This window comes from Oncorhynchus nerka, linkage group LG26, assembly GCF_034236695.1.
Source record: "Oncorhynchus nerka isolate Pitt River linkage group LG26, Oner_Uvic_2.0, whole genome shotgun sequence".
Classification (NCBI taxonomy): domain Eukaryota; kingdom Metazoa; phylum Chordata; class Actinopteri; order Salmoniformes; family Salmonidae; genus Oncorhynchus; species Oncorhynchus nerka.
In genome coordinates this window covers 34,203,710-34,227,939 of record NC_088421.1, presented here as the reverse complement: position 1 = coordinate 34,227,939, position 24,230 = coordinate 34,203,710, and the positions used below count along the sequence as shown (strand labels likewise).

General features: G+C 47.6%; 1 protein-coding gene across 7 annotated transcripts in view; it reads right to left on the bottom strand.

The window, feature by feature from the left end:
• The window catches only part of LOC115127490 (septin-9-like), a 197,642-nt gene that overhangs the window by 56,392 nt on the left and 117,020 nt on the right, over nucleotides 1–24,230 (bottom strand). The window contains exon 1 of one of the 7 annotated variants that reach the window (XM_065010510.1): nucleotides 6,861–6,919. The exons of 4 other annotated variants lie outside the window; for them this stretch is intronic. The gene's annotated coding sequence lies outside the window, so the exon portion shown is untranslated. Of the gene's footprint in view, nucleotides 1–1,709; nucleotides 1,785–1,881; nucleotides 1,968–6,860; nucleotides 6,920–24,230 lie in introns of those variants that run through there. 2 more of the 7 variants (XM_065010509.1, XM_065010511.1) reach the window with 2 other exon arrangements.

Here is a 24,230-nt window from a genome sequence, read left to right as displayed (position 1 = left end):
AAAACCACTGACCTCATACATACCATTTCAGAATTAAAACCACTGACCTCATTATCTCATACATACCATTTCAGAACTAAAACCACTCATTATCTCCATACCCATTTCAGAACTAAAACCACAGACCTCATACATACCATTTCAGAACTAAAACCACTGACCTCATACATACCATTTCAGAACTAAAACCACTGACCTCATACATACCATTTCAGAACTAAAACCACTGACCTCATTATCTCATACATACCATTTCAGAACTAAAACCACAGACCTCATCATCTCATAATACCATTTCAGAACTAAAACCACAGACCTCATCATCTCATAATACCATTTCAGAACTAAAACCACAGACCTCATCATCTCATACATACCATCTCAGAACTAAAACCACTGACCTCATACATACCATTTCAGGAGACAAGGACATACATTACATGGCTACATGTCATACTCCACCCGCCATAATGGTATGTAAACGCATGACCAAGGAGAAGTGAAGAAATAATATGTAATAGTAGATAATAGTAGACCCACTTAACGGATGTCTACAGACAGAACCATACCTCTGGGAATCTAACACTCACACGAGAATGCAGAGGTAATGACGACCTTTCTGGCATCACATCAGCAGCTGTTGAAGAGCCAAGGTGTCTGTTCTCGCCTTGCAATGCACCAGAGCCCCTAACTGTCCAGAAAACAGAGCTCCTTTGAACTAGTGTGTGTGTAGATCAGATCTGACTGACTCAAAAGGTGAAGAGTGGTTGCATTATTCAGCTTATTTTTAACTGCCTGATATCAGTGAGAATATGCCTATGGAAAATAGCTGGGGTCAAACATGTTTAAACAAAACATAGGTTGAGGGAAGCCATTGTCAGAGCAGTGCCATAGTTCTGCTTTTACTGTGACAGCCAATAAGAACAGCAATATGCAATCAAAGAAGAGAGAGAGGATGAAAGAGATAGAGTCATCCATCTCCACCTTCCAGACACATCACTCCATCATTTTAACTACAGGGACTACTTTTCACTTTGAACAGGCGGCCGGAGACGACTTCACAGCAGGGTCTCACACCCTCTATACTAAAAGTATCTGCCTCTTTCCACGTGTGGAAATCCCTCCATGTACTGTACTGCTCTGCACTGCCTCCCTCCATGTTCTGTACCTGGTCTGTATGCAATACAGCAATGTCATGGATCAATGTCCAGCACTACACAGCCCCATGTGTGGATCATGTCGTTAGAGGAAAGTTAGAGAAAAGACGGAACGAGGGGAAAGGAGAGCTGAAATTAACCAGAGCCCAGCAGAAACAGAGAAATGTCATTTAACATGGCAGCAGCAGAGAAGCAGTGGTTTATGCAAACAGCCCCTCACCTCCCAGGATTGATTACAGGGCTTGGCCCTGGAGCTGCAGACGCCATGTTAGAGAGACACACAAAATTCATATCCCCGAACCCCCCCCCCCCCCACGTCCCTCCACTCTGTGCTCCCCTGCTCCGCCCCCAAACCCCCAAGAGCTCAGAACAACAGAGAAAAACTAGAGGATGAACCAGCAACAATGCCAGGTTTCGGGAGTACAGTACAACAGAGAAACTTCACAAAAAGCCTATTCCCCTCTACAGTCATACCTCAGTACATCTGAGTGGAACTTTCTATCAAGACAAACAAATACACACTAACATAAACACAGAAAGATGCACACTCACACACAGTAGCTCCGCGGCAGCAGAGTAAAGAGCGAGCTAGTACTGTACCACAGACTAACAGGAAACTAGAAGAGACGGAGGGAGAAAAACAAAAGCAGAGAAAAAGAGAGGGGAGAACAAGGAAACCACACACACAGTACACACTGCGAGGGAGGCAGAACCGCAAACTCACCGTGTGTGTTGTCCCGTGCTGAAGAGCAGCCCCCTAGTGAGAGCCAGTCCAGTCACCGAGGAACCCCACGGCCCCTCCCACCTCACCCCGTCATGTGACACTGGACCACAGGCATGCCACACCCCCCTCTCACTCACACCACCCCCCCTCCCCTCAACATGAAACATCTTCAGAGAGAGAGGATAAACTCACGCTTCCCATCTGAAACAGTTGGGAATAGTTTGTGCATACAGTATCAGTCAAAAAACACACCTACTCATTCAAGGGTTTTTATTTATTTGTTTCCATTTTCTACATTGTAGAATAATAGTGAAGACATCAAAACTATGAAATAATGAAAATAAAGAAAAACCCTTGAATGAGAAGGTCTGTCCAAACTTTTGACTGGTACTGTATATTATGACGAGTTTTTGTGATGTTTTTGTTGATTTTGGTCTTTGGCAAGGGTTTTTTTCTGCTGTTCGTGCACACAATATTATCTCGAGGCAAGCTGAAGGCCGTGAGCCGAAATCTACGCACATTCGTCGGTTATTGGTCAACAGTAGGGATTCTTCAATTAAGTGTTTGTTGTCATTCAACGCTAGACGACTCGTTTTCATGTTAAAAAAAATTACTTCAAATACTGCACCAAACATCTTAGTGGACAAATACTGCACCAAACATCTTAGTGGACAAATACGCAACAAAAATCTAAATCATCTTAGATTAATTCTGACCATTTTGAGGAAGTGTATACTGGCTACGGCATCTCAAGATGGACAAACAGTACTATTACTATTACTATTGCCACTTTTTGCCACTTTTTTCTTTTAAGGGAGTATGAGTATGAGAGCACACTCATTCTTAAGGCTTCCACATGCTTTGGTTCGGCTGGCGCCTAGCCATTTGTGTGTGTGTGTGTGTGTGTGTGTGTGTGTGTAGACACACCGTCCCTGCTCCTCTACCCCTCATCCTTCCCCCTAGCCTCTGGCCACAGGTTTGAGAGAAGCCAGCCTGTCCATCCCCCTGGTCCTCTACCCCTCATCCTTCCCCCTAGCCTCTGGCCACAGGTTTGAGAGAAGCCAGCCTGTCCATCCCCCTGGTCCTCTACCCCTCATCCTTCCCCCTAGCCTCTGGCCACAGGTTTGAGAGAAGCCAGCCTGTCCATCCCCCTGGTCCTCTACCCCTCATCCTTCCCCCTAGCCTCTGGCCACAGGTTTGAGAGAAGCCAGCCTGTCCTTCCCCTGGTCCTCTACCCCTCATCCTTCCCCCTAGCCTCTGGCCACAGGTTTGAGAGAAGCCAGCCTGTCCATCCCCCTGGTCCTCTACCCCTCATCCTTCCCCCTAGCCTCTGGCCACAGGTTTGAGAGAAGCCAGCCTGTCCATCCCCCTGGTCCTCTACCCCTCATCCTTCCCCCCCCTAGCCTCTGGCCACAGGTTTGAGAGAAGCCAGCCTGTCCATCCCCCTGGTCCTCTACCCCTCATCCTTCCCCCTAGCCTCTGGCCACAGGTTTGAGAGAAGCCAGCCTGTCCTTCCCCCTGGTCCTCTACCCCTCATCCTTCCCCCCTAGCCTCTGGCCACAGGTTTGAGAGAAGCCAGCCTGTCCATCCCCTGGTCCTCTACCCCTCATCCTTCCCCCTAGCCTCTGGCCACAGGTTTGAGAGAAGCCAGCCTGTCCATCCCCCTGGTCCTCTACCCCTCATCCTTCCCCTAGCCTCTGGCCACAGGTTTGAGAGAAGCCAGCCTGTCCATCCCCCTGGTCCTCTACCCCTCATCCTTCACCCTAGCCTCTGGCCACAGGTTTGAGAGAAGCCAGCCTGTCCACCCCCTGGTCCTCTACCCCTCATCCTTCCCCCTAGCCTCTGGCCACAGGTTTGAGAGAAGCCAGCCTGTCCATCCCCCTGGTCCTCTACCCCTCATCCTTCCCCCTAGCCTCTGGCCACAGGTTTGAGAGAAGCCAGCCTGTCCACCCCCTGGTCCTCTACCCCTCATCCTTCCCCCTAGCCTCTGGCCACAGGTTTGAGAGAAGCCAGCCTGTCCATCCCCTGGTCCTCTACCCCCTCATCCTTCCCCCCACCCCCTAGCCTCTGGCCACAGGTTTGAGAGAAGCCAGCCTGTCCACCCCCTGGTCCTCTACCCCCATCCTTCCCCTAGCCTCTGGCCACAGGTTTGAGAGAAGCCAGCCTGTCCATCCCCCTGGTCCTCTACCCCTCATCCTTCCCCCTAGCCTCTGGCCACAGGTTTGAGAGAAGCCAGCCTGTCCACCCCCCTGGTCCTCTACCCCTCATCCTTCCCCCTAGCCTCTGGCCACAGGTTTGAGAGAAGCCAGCCTGTCCTTCCCCCTGGTCCTCCTGTCTGTCCCTGATTTACTACCCTCCAACGACCTGCTCCAGCCCTTTGTTCCTGGAATTCAGAGGATCCCAATCATTCCACAACACATACCAGAGGACTAGCTGGCCCAAATCAACATGATGACACGTGTTTACTTGCTATTGTGGGAGCTACAGCCAACAATGGATGAGGAGGATTGAGAAGGTTAAATATTTAGTCATGTAACTGTGTAGCAGGTTGACGTGTTGCAACACTGTGTCCATACAGAGAAAGGGATAACATCTTGTCATTCTTTTTGACCACAATTTGACCACCATAGCCCCATCGCTCAGCTTTATGGCATTGACAAACCACTCAGTGGAGCTGCTGTTCGGCTAAAACAAACATTCAGGAGTGTGGCTTTAATCCTTGATCATTAAAGATTAAAGGAGATTTTCTCCCTTTAAATCCCAGTTCTACAGTGGTTCTAGTTTCTACTGCTGTGGGTCTAGTTTCTCCTGCAGTGGTTCTAGTTTCTACTGCAGTGGTTCTAGTTTCTACGGGGGTTCTAGTTTCTACGGGGGTTCTAGTTTCTACTGCGTTTCTAGAGGTTTCTAGTTTCTACAGGGGTTCTAGTTTCTACTGCGTTTCTAGAGGTTTCTAGTTTCTACGGGGGTTCTAGTTTCTACAGGTTTCTAGTTTCTACGGGGGTTCTAGTTTCTACTGCGTTTCTAGTTTCTACAGGTTTCTAGTTTCTATGAGGGTTCTAGTTTCTACTGCGGTTCTAGTTTCTACTGCGGTTCTAGTTTCTACTGCGGTTCTAGTTTCTACGGGGGTTCTAGTTTCTACTGCAGTGGTGTACATACTGCTCCAGGGAGAGGTATGTCTCAGTAGGTTCTTTGATACAACTGGTTGTCTGTGATTAAAGAGCGAAGGAAACAGCTGTGTTTCTGGCCACACAGGAAGTGAAATTATATACCTACCAGGGGCTAAAGCACCACATGTCTCACACACACACACACACACACACACACACACACACACACACACACCTGCAATCCATCACCTGAGTTTTTTGGGGATGAAAGGGATCACGTTTTCACATTTACCTCATTCGTTTTAACAGCAACTACTGTTTCTGGATGGATGGCTTTATTTGGTTTCATTCATCACAAACCTTACTGGTCGAGGGAAATGATTGAGTCTGTACTTTGTGAAAAGTCTTCGGGTAATTTATGTAAGGAGCTGAATGTTTTCTCTGAACAGGAGGAGAAAGTGAGCAACTGGAAAAAGTAACCTTGGACAGATTACCAGAATCTCCCCCAAAAATGCCATGGTTGTAGATTCATGACAGGTCCCAGTATATGTGCAACCCTCACACACCAGCCCTGAAGAACCCACATCCACTTAACAATTGGATAGTGTGCCAAATGGCACCCAATTCCCATAGGGCTCTGGTCAAAAGTAGTGCACTACATAGGGAATAAGGTGCCATTAAGGGAGGCAGATTTACACAATGCCTTACTCTAGCCTAATACTCCCTCAACACACACCCAGCCAGCTCCCCACTTCCTGCTCGGGGTCAGAGGGGCGATCACGTCTCAACATCAACTGGGAGTAAAAATAAATCCTGGGTGTATTTAGTCCGTTTTACAATGTTTATAAGAAGCCCTGAAGGCGCCCTATTTCAAAGCCCTGTATTGTGTGTGTGTGTGTGTATAAAATCAGTAAATGCAGAGAAACTATGTTTAAAGAGGGGACCACTAAGTAGATAAACCGTCAGAGAGTTCTGTGGTTTTCAGAGCACAAGTTTGACTTCATCACAGAGTCGCTGTCTTTTCTGAGAGTTTTAGAGCCACCTATTCACTGAAGCATTCCCAGCTGTGTTGCTAAGCGCTGTGCCAGATTGATCTGGTCAGTACCAGGGTAGTGTAGACTGAGCATGTGCAGATTGAAGAATCCTCCGTAACCAGAGCCACCTGGGTCCCTCCAACACAACAGTAACTCTCATCACTATCCATTAGACAGGACAAGTCAAAGAGAGGGAGAGGGAGCACTATACAACTTTTACAGGATAACAAAAACTCTGTGGAGCGAGAGAGTACTGGAGCAAGAGGGAGAGAGAGAGTACTGGAGCAAGAGGGAGAGAGAGAGTACTGGAGCAAGAGGGAGAGAGAGAGTACTGGAGCAAGAGGGAGAGAGAGAGTACTGGAGCAAGAGGGAGAGAGAGAGTACTGGAGCAAGAGGGAGAGAGAGAGTACTGGAGCAAGAGGGAGAGAGAGAGTACTGGAGCAAGAGGGAGAGAGAGAGTACTGGAGCAAGAGGGAGAGAGAGAGTACTGGAGCAAGAGGGAGAGAGAGAGTACTGGAGCAAGAGGGAGAGAGAGTACTGGAGCAAGAGGGAGAGAGAGTACTGGAGCAAGAGGGAGAGAGAGTACTGGAGCAAGAGGGAGAGAGTGTACTGGAGCAAGAGAGTTCTTCCCTCCCTGTCAGCCGAGAGGCCTTACTTTAGGTAAACATGGTAACATGCCATCAGAATTACAGGAAGAGTTTTGACTTGGCTCTAATGAAGACCATTTGCTAGGCAGAGTCGCACGCACAAGCACGCACACACACACACACACACACACACACACACACACACACACACACACACACACACACACACACACACACACAGGAGTACTTACAAAACTCAGTGTGTCCTTGTCTTGTTTACCAGGAGCTGCTCAGTGTTGTCCTGCTGAAAAGTTCTGAGAAGACTGAATCTTAAAGACAAAATGTTGTACTGTACAACCCTCCCCTCACTTCGAGAAGTCTAGCTTTCCACTCAAAACTTGGCCCCTCTTCCTAGGCTTGTCTCTTTTTCATTCCTCTGTTCTCTCCCTCCATCTCTCCCCTCTCTGTCATCTCTTCATAGCTGAGCATCTAGCAGGGGTCCCTGGGGCCCAGAGGACTGTGGAAGGATTGGCTCTATTCTGTACATTACTACACCCTCAACATTGATAACACACTGTATTTCTGCAGTGGGAACAAGGCTAATGCACTGCTCTTCCACCCCCCACCACCATTCCTCCTCCGACCTCCCCAGAGATTCACCAGTCTCTAATTCACCCCAGCCAAGCCTACTGAAGTCACAGTCACTAAATATCAAACCAGCTATATCCTAACCAAACCTGGTCCAAGATCTGTTTGTGCAGTCTCGTCTACTTCAAAGGCCATAGTTGGCAAGACAGCACAAGCTGATCTGGGACCAGGCTAGCTGTATCCTGCCTGAAAGCAGAGATGTCAGCAGAGAGGCCCAACTGAAGGACATAGTAGAGGGACATCATCTTATTGTATGATCAGACATTGAACGACACGTGTTTTTCTCATTGGCAAAAACTGCATCACAAAATAAGTCCAACAGTCTCTCCTAAACAACTTTGACTCCAAACTGACTGTGAACACAGAGTGATGCCAGAGCTAAAGACAACCATCATTTGTTTGATCGGCACAACTTGGCTCGTGCCTTTAGTATGGACTCCATTTGAGTGGCTGCCCTGCGGAGAACATGGGCTTTCCAAGATGAAAGATCTTGGTTTGACGGAGACGCAGTGCCAGAAACCCAATAGCAGGGGCCCTGTGGGCTGATGTTACTGGGCTAGATGGAGACAGGTCTTGGCAGGGACAGTGGAGAGCTGCTTGGATGACCTCCCCGTGCGTGTGCTGCAGTGGGGCTTTCAGACCATAGAAACACAATGTATAGATTGAAGAAACATGGCCTTTTCAATGTTTCCAATCAGAAATGTTCAGCTAAATATCAGATTACATGCATCTTATTACCGGTGACTGAATTTCAAGCAAATGTTCCGCAATCATACACATCTGAAATGCACAGAGAGCAGATAGAGGAACAGGGCCACATCATAGGAGTAGGAAACCAGTTCCAGACCATTTCTCCAGTATGTGTAGGTGGGATGTACAGACAGAGAGGAGAGGAGTGTGAGAAAGCACAAAGTGAATAGCCTGATTGAGGTGTGTGTGTGTGTGTGTACAGGAGTGTGTGTGTTTGTGGAGAGAGATTGAGAGGAGAAAAGGACCGACGTGAATAGCCAACTTGTGTCCCACAGGTTTCCAGACTGAAGGCTGAGTATTCAGTGGGCCGCCTCAGGAGGACGGAGAGAGAAGGAGAGAAAGGAGAAGACCGAGAGACCAAACAGGACCACTATTGTTCCCATACAGTATACGGGGAAACCCAAAATAAGGGCATGTGAAGGCTGACTCACGCACATTTTAGTGGGAAAAGCAGTTCTGTCGAGTCCTGTCTGCATTGTAGTCATTCTACACCGTCACTACATTCTTTAACACTAACAATCCCTTTCGTAGAGATAAGTCAAGTTCCAATGTAGTTGGGCCCGTAAGTGTCTGAGTATAAGTGCTGATCTAGCATCAGTTTAGAGTTTTAGATGATAATGAAAAAGGTTGGAGAGTTTCTAGAAACTTCTAGGCCTACGTTAGAAAGTATAATGTTTAGTGTACAGTGGGAACAGAATCAGCCAATGCCCTCTATTGTCGTCAATGTGAAAGATGTGGGAGTTTAATTAACCACCAGAAATACAAAGCTTCCTGGGGTTCATTTTTAACTAAAACACTTATTTTACCTCAGCAGTATATCCTTCTGGGCCCTCCTGTCAGAAAAGACAAGAAAAGACAGGAAATCGTGTGTGTGTATAGGGGTGTCATATGGGCGCAGAGCTCTGGGAAAGGAGGAAGTACTTCCTCTAACATGCTGATATAAACCCAGCAGAGCACTACAGTGAATCATCCCATAGAGCAGAGTTACGTAAAGCAGACCATTCAACTAGAATGACATTAACGTCAATGGGAAGGTCTGTTCTAGTTACTCCAGACCTAACCTCACTGACTTTCCCTCTGTATAAAAACACTACTGCCTGGTTCAGGCTTGCTGCTGGTCCCAAACCATCTTGCTGCTGGTCCCACACCTTTAGTCAAGTATGTATACATTACCAAAGTAGTGGAAGTAAAAAACAACAAATTCACAGATGCTGGGGACAAGAAACGAAACAAGAAACAAAATACTGGGTCTCCCGAGTGGCGCAGCGGTCTGAGGCACTGCAACGCAGTTCTTGAGGCGTCTCTACAGATCCGGGTTCGATCCCGGGCTGTGTTGCAGCTGGCCATGACTGGGAGACCCATGAGGCGGCACACAATTGGACCAGCGTCGTCCGGGTTAGGTGAGGGTTTGAGCCAGCTGGGATGTCCTTGTCCCATCGCGCTCAAGTTTTCATAACAATCGGTAATCAGCATTTTTGGACACCGATTATGGCCGATTACATTGCAATCCAGGAGGACACTGTGTGGCAGGCTGATCACCTGTTATGTGAGTGCAGCAAGGAGCCAAGGTAAGTTTCTAGCTAGCATTAAACTTATCTTATAAAAAACAATCAATCTTCACATAATCACTAGTTAACTACACATGGTTGATGATATTACTAGTTTAACTAGCTTGTTCAGCGTTGCATTTAATCAACGTGGTTTCTGTTAATTTATCAATGAATCACAGACTACTTCGCCAAACGGGTGGTGCTTTAACAAAAACGCATTCGCGAAAAAAATCACCATCGTTGCACCAATGTACCTAACCATAAACATCAATGCCTTTCTTAAAATCAATACACAAGTATATATATATTTTTAAACCTGTATATTTAGTTAAAATATATAGATGAAGTATGTACTGTATGTACATAGATGAAGTATGTACTGTATGTACATAGATGAAGTATGTACTGTACTGTATATACATAGCCAGCACAGTCTAATAAAAAGAATGAGCTGGCACACACCCATAGAAAATGATTTAGTGTAGAGGTGCTGACTAACTGAGAATAAACTGGAAGCTATAAAAACAAAGAGAGTCACACTCCATATCTATTACCTCCCAGTCATTTATTCAGTAAACAAAGAGAGTCACACTCCATATCTATTACCTCCCAGTCATTTATTCAGTAAACAAAGAGAGTCACACTCCATATCTATTACCTCCCAGTCATTTATTCAGTAAACAAAGAGAGTCACACACTCCATATCTATTACCTCCCAGTCATTTATTCAGTAAACAAAGAGAGTCACACTCCATATCTATTACCTCCCAGTCATTTATTCAGTAAACAAAGAGAGTCACACTCCATATCTATTACCTCCCAGTCATTTATTCAGTAAACAAAGAGAGTCACACACTCCATATCTATTACCTCCCAGTCATTTATTCAGTAAACAAAGAGAGTCACACACTCCATATCTATTACCTCCCAGTCATTTATTCAGTAAACAAAGAGAGTCACACTCCATATCTATTACCTCCCAGTCATTTATTCAGTAAACAAAGAGTCACACACTCCATATCTATTACCTCCCAGTCATTTATTCAGTAAACAAAGAGTCACACACTCCATATCTATTACCTCCCAGTCATTTATTCAGTAAACAAAGAGAGTCACACTCCATATCTATTACCTCCCAGTCATTTATTCAGTAAACAAAGAGAGTCACACTCCATATCTATTACCTCCCAGTCATTTATTCAGTAAACAAAGAGAGTCACACTCCATATCTATTACCTCCCAGTCATTTATTCAGTAAACAAAGAGAGTCACACTCCATATCTATTACCTCCCAGTCATTTATTCAGTAAACAAAGAGAGTCACACTCCATATCTATTACCTCCCAGTCATTTATTCAGTAAACAAAGAGAGTCACACTCCATAACTATTACCTCCCAGTCATTTATTCAGTAAACAAAGAGAGTCACACACTCCATATCTATTACCTCCCAGTCATTTATTCAGTAAACAAAGAGAGTCACACTCCATATCTATTACCTCCCAGTCATTTATTCAGTAAACAAAGAGAGTCACACTCCATATCTATTACCTCCCAGTCATTTATTCAGTAAACAAAGAGAGTCACACTCCATATCTATTACCTCCCAGTCATTTATTCAGTAAACAAAGAGAGTCACACTCCATATCTATTACCTCCCAGTCATTTATTCGGTAAAAAAAAGGTCAGCACAATGGTATAACTGATCCACAATCTGACCACATGTTTACTGAATAAGCAGATGGAGTGGACAGGGGATGTCCTACACTGAGATATCTATACAGTGGGATGGCAATATTGTGAGCCATCTTATTTCTATGACAACATCAAGACAACAGGGCTACGCTGCGATACGATCAGGACGTCCCTAGTGACATAAAGCTGTTGACATAAATCTAACAGGACATATACACCTTTAGTCATGTATAAGAAGTGTAATGTAACCTCTTACAGACAGTGGGGAATACCTGCCTAGTTACCCGAGTCTGGGAGAGACAACCACCTGTGTGGAATACCTGCCTAGTTACCCGAGTCTGGGAGAGACAACCACCTGTGTGGAATACCTGCCTAGTTACCCGAGTGTGGGAGAGACAACCACCTGTGTGGAATATCTGCCTAGTTACCCGAGTGTGGGAGAGACAACCACCTGTGTGGAATACCTGCCTAGTTACCAGAGTCTGGGAGAGACAACCACCTGTGTGGAATACCTGCCTAGTTACCCGAGTCTGGGAGAGACAACCACCTGTGGAAAATACCTACCTAGTTACCCGAGTCTGGGAGAGACAACCACCTGTGTGGAATACCTGCCTAGTTACCCGAGTCTGGGAGAGACAACCACCTGTGTGGAATACCTGCCTAGTTACCCGAGTATGGGAGAGACAACCACCTGTGGAAAATACCTACCTAGTTACCCGAGTCTGGGAGAGACAACCACCTGTGTGGAATACCTGCCTAGTTACCCGAGTGTGGGAGAGACAACCACCTGTGTGGAATACCTGCCTAGTTACCCGAGTGTGGGAGAGACAACCACCTGTGGAAAATACCTGCCTAGTTACCCGAGTGTGGGAGAGATAACTACCTGTGTGGAATACCTGCCTAGTTACCCGAGTATGGGAGAGACAACCACCTGTGTGGAATACCTGCCTAGTTACCCGAGTGTGGGAGAGACAACCACCTGTGGAAAATACCTACCTAGTTACCCGAGTGTGGGAGAGACAACCACCTGTGTGAAATACCTACCTAGTTACCCGAGTGTGGGAGAGACAACCACCTGTGTGGAATACCTGCCTAGTTACCCGAGTGTGGGAGAGACAACCACCTGTGTGGAATACCTGCCTAGTTACCCGAGTGTGGGAGAGACAACCACCTGTGTGGAATACCTGCCTAGTTACCCGAGTCTGGGAGAGACAACCACCTGTGTGGAATACCTGCCTAGTTACCCGAGTGTGGGAGAGACAACCACCTGTGTGGAATACCTGCCTAGTTACCCGAGTGTGGGAGAGACAACCACCTGTGTGGAATACCTGCCTAGTTACCAGAGTCTGGGAGAGACAACCACCTGTGTGGAATACCTGCCTAGTTACCCGAGTATGGGAGAGACAACCACCTGTGGAAAATACCTACCTAGTTACCCGAGTCTGGGAGAGACAACCACCTGTGGAAAATACCTACCTAGTTACCAGAGTCTGGGAGAGACAACCACCTGTGTGGAATACCTGCCTAGTTACCCGAGTGTGGGAGAGACAACCACCTGTGTGGAATACCTGCCTAGTTACCCGAGTGTGGGAGAGACAACCACCTGTGGAAAATACCTGCCTAGTTACCCGAGTGTGGGAGAGACAACCACCTGTGGAAAATACCTGCCTAGTTACCAGAGTGTGGGAGAGATAACCACCTGTGGAAAATACCTACCTAGTTACCTGAATGGAAGAGATAAAGACCTGTGTGGAATACCTACCTAGTTTATCTGAGTCTGGAAAAGATAAAGACCTCTTATTTACCTGAGTCTGTGGGAGAGAACCACCTGTGTAACAGCATCTCCTACTGGTTGTTGTTAGAGCTGCACCAATGGGATGCTGTTTTGTTGAGTGTTAATGACACTGGAGAAACCACCTGTGTGGGGTGTGTACCTGCCTAGTTACCCGAGTGTGGGAGAGACAAAGTGTCACCTGTGGAATGAAATACCTAAGTGTTACCCTGAAAAACATTGTGTGGGGTTGGAGAGACAACCACCTGTGTTTATGGAATACCTGTGTGAGTTAGGCTACATGGAGGGGATTACTGGGCTGTTTGCTTCATCAGGCTGACCCCTAGTCTACCACTGGGCTGTTTGCTTCATACCTGCCTAGTTACCCGAGTGTGGGAGAGACAACCACCTTTACATCAGGCTGACCCCTAGTTACTATTGGGCTGCCACCTTGGTTCATCAGGCTGACCCTAGTTACTACTGGGAGAGAGACAACCCTGCCTAGTCCTAGTTGGGCTGACAACCACCTGGTTCAATACCTGCCTAGTTACCCGAGTGTGGGAGAGACAACCACCTGACCCTAGTCTACTACTGGGCTGTTTGAAAATACCATCATCCCCCCTAGTCTACCCTGGCTAGTTTGGGAGATCAGACAACCACCTGGGTAGTTTGGTTCATCACCTGCCCCTAGTCTACTACTGGGTAGTTTGGTTCACCCCTAGTCTACTATTGGGCTGAGACCCCTAGTCTACTACTGGCTAGTTTGGTATCAGGCTGACCCCTAACCACCTGTTTGGTTCAAGGCTACCTAGTCTACTACTGTTTTGGTTCATCAGGCTGACCCCTAGTCTACTACTGGGTGGGAGAGACCCCTAACTACACCTGTTTGGAAACTACTACCTGCCTAGTTACCCGTTTGGTTCATCAGGCTGACCCCTGTCTACTACTGGCTAGTTTGGTTCATCAGGCTGACCCCTAGTCTACCTGGCTGTGGTTCAAGGCTGACCCCTGTTTACTACTGGGTAGTTTGGTTCAGTCAGGCTGACCCGAGTCTACTATTGGGAGAGACAACCACCTGTGTTTGGTTCATCAGGCTGACCCCTAGTCTACTACTGGGTAGTTTGGTTCATCAGGCTGACCCCTAGTCTACTACTGGGTAGTTTGGTTCATCACCTGACCCCTAGTCTACTACTGGGTAGTTTGGAGAGACAACCACCTGTGTTTGGTTCATACCTGACCTAGTTACCCTGGGTAGTGTGGGAGAGACAACCACCTGTGTTTGGAATACCCCTAGTCTACTACTGGGTAGTTTGGTTCTTCAGGCTGACCCCTAGTCTACTATTGGGCTGCTTGTTTCATCATCCTCACCCCTAGTCTACTACTGGGCTGTTTGGTTCATCAATGACCCCTAGTCTACTAGTTTGGTTCATCAGGCTGACCCCTAGTGGGCTGGGTTCAGAGACAACCACCTGTGGAAAATACCTGACCTAGTTACTATTGGGCTGCTTGGTTCATCAGGCTGACCCCTAGTTTACTACTGGGTAGTTTGGTTCATCAGGCTGACCACCTGTTGGTTCAATACCCCTAGTCTACTACTGGGCTGTTTGTTCATATCCTGACCCCTAGTCTACTACTGAGTTTGGTTCAGAGACAACCACCTGTGTTTGGTTCAAACCCCTAGTACCTGCCTAGTTACCCGGGTGTGGGAGAGACAACCACCTGTGGAACTGGCTAATACCTGACCTAGTCTACTACTGGGTGTTTGGTTCAGAGACAAGTCCACCTGTAGTTTGGAAAGGCTGACCTAGTCTACTACTGGGTAGTTTGGTTCATCAGGCTGACCCTAGTCTACTACTGGCTAGTTTGGTTCATCAGGCTGACCCCTAGTCTACTACTGGGCTGTTTGCTTCCTCAGGCTGACCCTAGTCTACTACTGGCTAGTTTGGTTCATCAGGCTGACCAGTCTACTACTGGCTGTTTGGTTCAAGGCTGACCTGTCTACTAGTTTTGGTTCATCCTGACCCCTAGTTTAGTGTGTTTGGTTCAGAGTCTACAACCACCTGGGCTGTTTGGTTCAAATACCCCTAGTCCTAGTTATCAGGCTGAGTCTACTACTGGGTGTTTGGTTCAGGCTGACCCCTAGTCTACTACTGGGTAGTTTGGTTCATCAGGCTGACCACCTGGGTGGAAAAGTCTACCTGGGCTGCTAGTTAGGCCCCCTAGTTTACTACTGGGTAGTTTGGTTCAGGCTGACCCCTCGACTATTGGGCTGCTTGGTTCATCATCCTCACAGTCTAAACTGGGCTGTTTGTTCATCATCCTGACCCCTAGTCTACTACTGGCTAGTTTGGTTCATCAGGCTGACCCCTAGTCTACTACTGGGTAGTTTGGTTCATCAGGCTGACCCCTAGAAAGTTTGATTCATCAGGCTGACCCCTAGTCTACTATTGGGCTGCTTGGTTCAGTTCTACTACTGGTGTTTGGTTCATCAGGCTGACCCCTAGTCTACTACTGGGCTGTTTGGTTCAAGGCTGACCCCTAGTCTACTACTGGGTAGTTTGGTTCATCAGGCTGACCCCTAGTCTACTACTGGGTAGTTTGGTTCATCAGGCTGACCCCTAGTCTACTACTGGCTAGTTTGGTTCATCAGGCTGACCCCTAGTCTACTACTGGGCTGTTTGGTTCATCAGGCTGACCCCTAGTCTACTATTGGGCTGCTTGGTTCATCATCCTGACCCCTAGTCTACTACTGGCTAGTTTGGTTCATCAGGCTGACCCCTAGTCTACTACTGGGCTGTTTGGTTCATCAGGCTGACCCCTAGTCTACTACTGGGTAGTTTGGTTCATCAGGCTGACCCCTAGTCTACTACTGGGTAGTTTGGTTCATCAGGCTGACCCCTAGTCTACTACTGGGCTGTTTGCTTCCTCAGGCTGACCCCTAGTCTACTACTGGCTAGTTTGGTTCATCAGGCTGACCCCTAGTCTACTACTGGCTAGTTTGGTTCATCAGGCTGACCCCTAGTTTACTACTGGGTAGTTTGGTTCATCAGGCTGACCCCTAGTCTACTATTGGCTAGTTTGGTTCATCAGGCTGACCCCTAGTCTACTACTGGCTAGTTTGGTTCATCAGGCTGACCCCTAGTCTACTACTGGGTAGTTTGGTTCATCAGGCTGACCCCTAGTCTACTACTGGGTAGTTTGGTTCATCAGGCTGACCCCTAGTCTACTACTGGGTAGTTTGGTTCATCAGGCTGACCCCTAGTCTACTACTGGGTAGTTTGGTTCATCAGGCTGACCCCTAGTCTACTACTGGGTAGTTTGGTTCATCAGGCTGACCCCTAGTCTACTACTGGGTAGTTTGGTTCATCAGGCTGACCCCTAGTCTACTACTGGGTAGTTTGGTTCATCAGGCTGACCCCTAGTCTACTATTGGGCTGCTTGTTTCATCATCCTCACCCCTAGTCTACTACTGGGCTGTTTGGTTCATCATCCTGACCCCTAGTCTACTACTGGCTAGTTTGGTTCATCAAGTCTACTACTGGGCTGTTTGGTTCATCAGGCTGACCCCTAGTCTACTATTGGGCTGCTTGGTTCATCATCCTGACCCCTAGTCTACTATTGGGCTGCTTGGTTCATCAGGCTGACCCCTAGTCTACTACTGGGTAGTTTGGTTCATCAGGCTGACCCCTAGTCTACTACTGGCTAGTTTGGTTCATCAGGCTGACCCCTAGTCTACTACTGGGCTGTTTGGTTCATCAGGCTGACCCCTAGTCTACTATTGGGCTGCTTGGTTCATCATCCTCACCGCTAGTCTACTACTGGGCTGTTTGGTTCATCATCCTGACCCCTAGTCTACTACTGGCTAGTTTGGTTCATCAGGCTGACCCCTAGTCTACTACTGGGTAGTTTGGTTCATCAGGCTGACCCCTAGTCTACTACTGGGTAGTTTGGTTCATCAGGCTGACCCCTAGTCTACTATTGGGCTGCTTGGTTCATCATCCTGACCCCTAGTCTACTACTGGCTAGTTTGGTTCATCAGGCTGACCCCTAGTCTACTACTGGGCTGTTTGGTTCATCAGGCTGACCCCTAGTCTACTACTGGGTAGTTTGGTTCATCAGGCTGACCCCTAGTCTACTACTGGGTAGTTTGGTTCATCAGGCTGACCCCTAGTCTACTACTGGGCTGTTTGCTTCCTCAGGCTGACCCCTAGTCTACTACTGGCTAGTTTGGTTCATCAGGCTGACCCCTAGTCTACTACTGGCTAGTTTGGTTCATCAGGCTGACCCCTAGTCTACTACTGGCTAGTTTGGTTCATCAGGCTGACCCCTAGTTTACTACTGGGTAGTTTGGTTCATCAGGCTGACCCCTAGTCTACTATTGGCTAGTTTGGTTCATCAGGCTGACCCCTAGTCTACTACTGGCTAGTTTGGTTCATCAGGCTGACCCCTAGTCTACTACTGGGTAGTTTGGTTCATCAGGCTGACCCCTAGTCTACTACTGGGTAGTTTGGTTCATCAGGCTGACCCCTAGTCTACTACTGGGTAGTTTGGTTCATCAGGCTGACCCCTAGTCTACTACTGGGTAGTTTGGTTCATCAGGCTGACCCCTAGTCTACTACTGGGTAGTTTGGTTCATCAGGCTGACCCCTAGTCTACTACTGGGTAGTTTGGTTCATCAGGCTGACCCCTAGTCTACTACTGGGTAGTTTGGTTCATCAGGCTGACCCCTAGTCTACTATTGGGCTGCTTGTTTCATCATCCTCACCCCTAGTCTACTACTGGGCTGTTTGGTTCATCATCCTGACCCCTAGTCTACTACTGGCTAGTTTGGTTCATCAGGCTGACCCCTAGTCTACTACTGGGCTGTTTGGTTCATCAGGCTGACCCCTAGTCTACTATTGGGCTGCTTGGTTCATCATCCTGACCCCTAGTCTACTATTGGGCTGTTGGTTCATCAGGCTGACCCCTAGTCTACTACTGGGTAGTTTGGTTCATCAGGCTGACCCCTAGTCTACTATTGGGCTGCTTGGTTCACATCCTCACCCCTAGTCTACTACTGGGCTGTTTGTTCATCATCCTGACCCCTAGTCTACTACTGGCTAGTTTGGTTCATCAGGCTGACCCCTAGTCTACTACTGGGTAGTTTGGTTCATCAGGCTGACCCCTAGTCTACTACTGGGTAGTTTGATTCATCAGGCTGACCCCTAGTCTACTATTGGGCTGCTTGGTTCATCATGTAGTCTACTACTGGCTTTGGTTCATCAGGCTGACCCCTAGTCTACTACTGGGCTGTTTGGTTCATCAGGCTGACCCCTAGTCTACTACTGGGTAGTTTGGTTCATCAGGCTGACCCCTAGTCTACTACTGGGTAGTTTGGTTCATCAGGCTGACCCCTAGTCTACTACTGGGTTTGGTTCATCAGTTTGACCCCTAGTCTACTACTCTGTTTGCTTCCTCAGGCTGACCCCTAGTCTACTACTGGCTAGTTTGGTTCATCAGGCTGACCCCTAGTCTACTACTGGCTAGTTTGGTTCATCAGGCTGACCCCTAGTCTACTACTGGGTAGTTTGGTTCATCAGGCTGACCCCTAGTTTACTAATGGGTAGTTTGGTTCATCAGGCTGACCCCAAGTCTACTATTGGGCTGTTTGGTTCATCAGGCTGACCCCAAGTCTACTATTGGGCTGTTTGGTTCATCAGGCTGACCCCTAGTCTACTACTGGGTAGTTTGGTTCATCAGGCTGACCCCTAGTCTACTACTGGGTAGTTTGGTTCATCAGGCTGACCCCTAGTCTACTACTGGGTAGTTTGGTTCATCAGGCTGACCCCTAGTCTACTACTGGGTAGTTTGGTTCATCAGGCTGACCCCTAGTCTACTGCTTGGTTCTGGCTGACCCCTAGTTTACTACTGGGTAGTTTGGTTCATCAGGCTGACCCCTAGTCTACTATGGGCTGCTTGGTTCATCATCCTGACCCCTAGTCTACTACTGGGCTGTTTGTTCATCATCCTGACCCCTTGTCTTCTGGCTAGTTTGGTTCATCAGGCTGACCCCTAGTCTACTACTGGGTAGTTTGGTTCATCAGGCTGACCCCTAGTCTACTACTGGGTAGTTTGATTCATCAGGCTGACCCCTAGTCTACTATTGGGCTGTTTGGTTCATCATCCTGACCCCTAGTCTACTACTGGCTAGTTTGGTTCATCAGGTTGACCCCTAGTCTACTACTGGGCTGTTTGGTTCATCAGGCTGACCCCTAGTCTACTACTGGGTAGTTTGGTTCATCAGGCTGACCCCTAGTCTACTACTGGGTAGTTTGGTTCATCAGGCTGACCCCTAGTCTACTACTGGCTAGTTTGGTTCATCAGGCTGACCCCTAGTCTACTACTGGGCTGTTTGCTTCCTCAGGCTGACCCTAGTCTACTACTGGCTAGTTTGGTTCATCAGGCTGACCCTAGTCTACTACTGGGTAGTTTGGTTCATGGGACCCCTAGTTTGGTTCATCAGGCTGACCCCTAGTCTACTACTGGACCTGACCCCTAGTCTACTATTGGGTAGTTTGGTTCTCAGTTTGGGTAGTTTGGTTCATCAGGCTGACCCCTAGTCTTACTACTGGGTAGTTTGGTTCATCAGGCTGACCCCTAGTCTACTACTGGGTAGTTTGGTTCATCAGGCTGGTCTACTACTGGGTTTTGGTTCATCAGGCTGACCCCTAGTCTACTACTGGGTAGTTTGGTTCATCAGGCTGACCCCTAGTCTACTACTGGCTAGTTTGGTTCATCAGGCTGACCCCTAGTCTACTATTGGGCTGTTTGGTTCATCAGGCTGACCCCTAGTCTACTACTGGGTAGTTTGGTTCATCAGGCTGACCCCTAGTCTACTACTGGGTAGTTTGGTTCATCAGGCTGACCCTTCTACTACTGGGTAGTTCAGGCTGATCACTACTGGGTAGTTTGGTTCATCAGGCTGACCCCTAGTCTACTATTGGGCTGTCTACTTGGTTCATCAGGCTGACCCCTCTACTACTGGCTAGTTTGGTTCATCAGGCTGACCCCTAGTCTACTACTAGTTTGGGCTGACCCCTAGTTTGGGCTGTTTGCTTCATGACAGGCTGACCCCTAGTTTACTACTGGGTAGTTTGGTTCATCAGGCTGACCCCTAGTCTACTATTGGGCTGTTTGGTTCATCAGGCTGACCCCTAGTCTACTACTGGGTAGTTTGGTTCATCAGGCTGACCCCTAGTCTACTACCGGACCCCTAGTCTACACTTGAAGTTATTGAGGGACAATAAATTGGCAATGTGAAGATATGAATTCCAGAGTATGGTACCTCTGTATCTGATAGTATATTGACATGTTTAGGTTAGTTTATTTTATTTTATTTTTACAGGGACAGTGCACATTAATCAACGTTTCAGTAAAAGTGCCGGTTTTAGCCAGCCGGCTAATTTTCAACCGCAGTCCCTGGGCAGGTTATTAAAAACAATTACAATATAGACAATAGCACCATAGAACAAGCAAGACATAGCAACATAGGACAAGCAAGACATAGCATACAGACAGAGCAACATAGAACAAAAAGCAGCAAGACAAAATTCATAAAAGCAACAAAGTGTTTCCACACCTCACAAGCTACAGACAACAGACAACATGGAAAGCGGCAACACACAGCTAGGGACCATGTTCACAAATCTGATTGACCTTTAGCCAGGTCTTCAAGCATTTTGTGAAAGTGTGATATGTGGTGCAGTTATGTGTGTCTGATGGCAGTGTATTCCAGACATGGGAAGCTCTCACAGAGAATGCAGATTTACTAAAGGTGCTTTTCCTTAGGGGAACTATACAGTCACCTCTCATGGCAGACCTTGTGGATCTGCTCCCATATGTCTGGGTTTTCAGTTTAACAAAAATACTGAGTGGAGGGGGAGCCAGGCCATTTAGGATCTTGAATACAAGACATGCGTCGGTGTATTGCACAAGATTTTCCCAACTCAAGAGCTCATGCTTTCTAAGGATGTGACAATGATGATGGCTATTGGGCTTCCTATCAAGCACTTTGAGAGCCTGTTTGTAGACAGACTGAATAGGTTTTAATGTTGTACAGCAAGCTTGGGACCAACTAGTCAAGCAGTATGTTAAGTGGGGGAGTATCATAGATTTGAAGTACAGTTTTGCTACCTCTGTAGTCAAACAATTTTGTATAAATCTGAAATGAGCTAGATTGAATTTAGTTATTGTGAGGTGAGGCAGTGGGGAGGGTAAAAGGTTATGGCAGTATTGTTGTATGCATGGATTTAGTATCAACCAGAGTCTCTATTCAGTCCCTTTTATCATGATTACTCTTCTGAGAAACACAAAGCAAAAAAAATGGAAAAATATTTTGTGTGGCCAGAGGAATAAAAGACAGCTTTTCATTCCTGTCTTCTCTCTCAAGCCGGAACGGAACGGCACACACACACACCCCCACACACACACACACAAACACCCCGTCATAAACAACACACACACCCCCGTCATAAACAACACACACACTTCCCATCTGTAAATGATTCATCACTGAAGACATTTCCGTGCCTTGTGACATGCACAAGTCCAGCTCCTCAGCCATCCCTTCTCCTTGCCATCAATAGCTCTTTATGTGGGAAAGAGGGAAATAAACACCATCTTAGGAGGTTGTGACTGCAGCCTGAGAGAACGCTCCCCCAGTCAGCACATGACCCTACTGCTCCCCTCGGGGAGATACTGAGTCACCCAGAACTATCACTAATTCTGAACAGAAGTCACCTCATTAGCCTCAAGCTAATCGTCATCAAAATGACTTCACGGTGTTAGCATAGCCTGAAGCTAATTCCCATGATAAGCAACAATTGTACTATTCTGTACTACTCACATTAGCCTGAAGGCTAACTTTGATCTGCAGCTAAAGCTCTCCTAGCTAAAAGGGTCAATCTGCAGTTGCTACATATATTTCTTGACTTTATGATATGCACCCATTTACTCTTGAACGGTCGTACCCTATCAGAACCCAAAATGTAAGCTTGTGCTAGTCCACTGTATAGCCTCAAAACTTGGTTCAAACGTTGATATCATGAATGGTCAGTCACTGCATCCGTAGCTCTTCTGATGAATTTCAGAGTGGTTATATTTCACCAGCCACATCCCTCAGCTTGTTACTGAAACATCGGCAGGGCGATGGCTTTGTTATGGTTTCAACTACCCCTTTAAGGTTCATTTTCAACATACAGGCCAGCTAACTAAAATAGTTTCTCCACAGCAGCATAAAAGGGAGTCTGATCAATGTGTCATTAGAACTCACAAGGCTCCTGGGGGCTTTTTGCCCCGATGGCTTGACCTTTGCCCTTACAGGATGTCCATCATGTGACCAGAGAGGAATGTGAGTGGACCAAATAAATGAAAAGGACAGAAGTACTGCCTGGTCTTATTCCTCTCTCCTCTCCACAGGAATGTCCTCCTACTCGGCTGACACACAGGACACATACAGTATGTGGTGTGCACACAGACACGCGTTACCCTAGCAGACCTCTGACAATGAAAAGGCCGCACAACACAACAAGAGACTACAAGCTTGCGGTCAGACTAATGATTTCTCTTTCTTTTTCTAAATGTCTATTTGCTGTGTGTCATTCTTCATGACCACATCTCACAGTGGAGGGCTATCCTTCCAACCAAGATCCTCACCAGTCCAGTCCAGGGCTAACTAGCTACAGTCATCCACAGTGGAGGGCTATCCTTCCAACCAAGATCCTCACCAGTCCAGTCCAGGGCTAACTAGCTACAGTCATCCACAGTGGAGGGCTATCCTTCCAACCAAGATCCTCACCAGTCCAGTCCAGGGCTAACTAGCTAGTCATCCACAGTGGAGGGCTATCCTTCCAACCAAGATCCTCACCAGTCCAGGGCTAACTAGCTACAGTCATCCACAGTGGAGGGCTATCCTACCAACCAAGATCCTCACCAGTCCAGTCCAGGGCTAACTAGCTACAGTCATCCACAGTGGAGGGCTATCCTACCAACCAAGATCCTCACCAGTCCAGTCCAGGGCTAACTAGCTACAGTCATCCACAGTGGAGGGCTATCCTACCAACCAAGATCCTCACCAGTTCAGTCCAGGGATAACTAGCTACAGTCATCCACAGTGGAGGGCTATCCTACCAACCAAGATCCTCACCAGTCCAGTCCAGGGCTAACTAGCTACAGTCATCCACAGTGGAGGGCTATCCTTCCAACCAAGATCCTCACCAGTCCAGTCCAGGGCTAACTAGCTACAGTCATCCACAGTGGAGGGCTATCCTTCCAACCAAGATCCTCACCAGTCCAGTCCAGGGCTAACTAGCTACAGTCATCCACAGTGGAGGGCTATCCTTCCAACCAAGATCCTCACCAGTCCAGGGCTAACTAGCTACAGTCATCCACAGTGGAGGGCTATCCTTCCAACCAAGATCCTCACCAGTCCAGTCCAGGGCTAACTAGCTACAGTCATCCACAGTGGAGGGCTATCCTTCCAACCAAGATCCTCACCAGTCCAGTCCAGGGCTAACTAGCTACAGTCATCCACAGTGGAGGGCTTATCCTTCCAACCAAGATCCTCACCAGTCCAGTCCAGGGCTAACTAGCTACAGTCATCCACAGTGGAGGGCTATCCTACCAACCAAGATCCTCACCAGTCCAGTCCAGGGCTAACTAGCTACAGTCATCCACAGTGGAGGGCTATCCTTCCAACCAAGATCCTCACCAGTCCAGTCCAGGGCTAACTAGCTACAGTCATCCACAGTGGAGGGCTATCCTTCCAACCAAGATCCTCACCAGTCCAGTCCAGGGCTAACTAGCTACAGTCATCCACAGTGGAGGGCTATCCTTCCAACCAAGATCCTCACCAGTCCAGTCCAGGGCTAACTAGCTACAGTCATCCACAGTGGAGGGCTATCCTTCCAACCAAGATCCTCACCAGTCCAGTCCAGGGCTAACTAGCTACAGTCATCCACAGTGGAGGGCTATCCTTCCAACCAAGATCCTCACCAGTCCAGTCCAGGGCTAACTAGCTACAGTCATCCACAGTGGAGGGCTATCCTACCAACCAAGATCCTCACCAGTCCAGTCCAGGGCTAACTAGCTACAGTCATCCACAGTGGAGGGCTATCCTTCCAACCAAGATCCTCACCAGTCCAGTCCAGGGCTAACTAGCTACAGTCATCC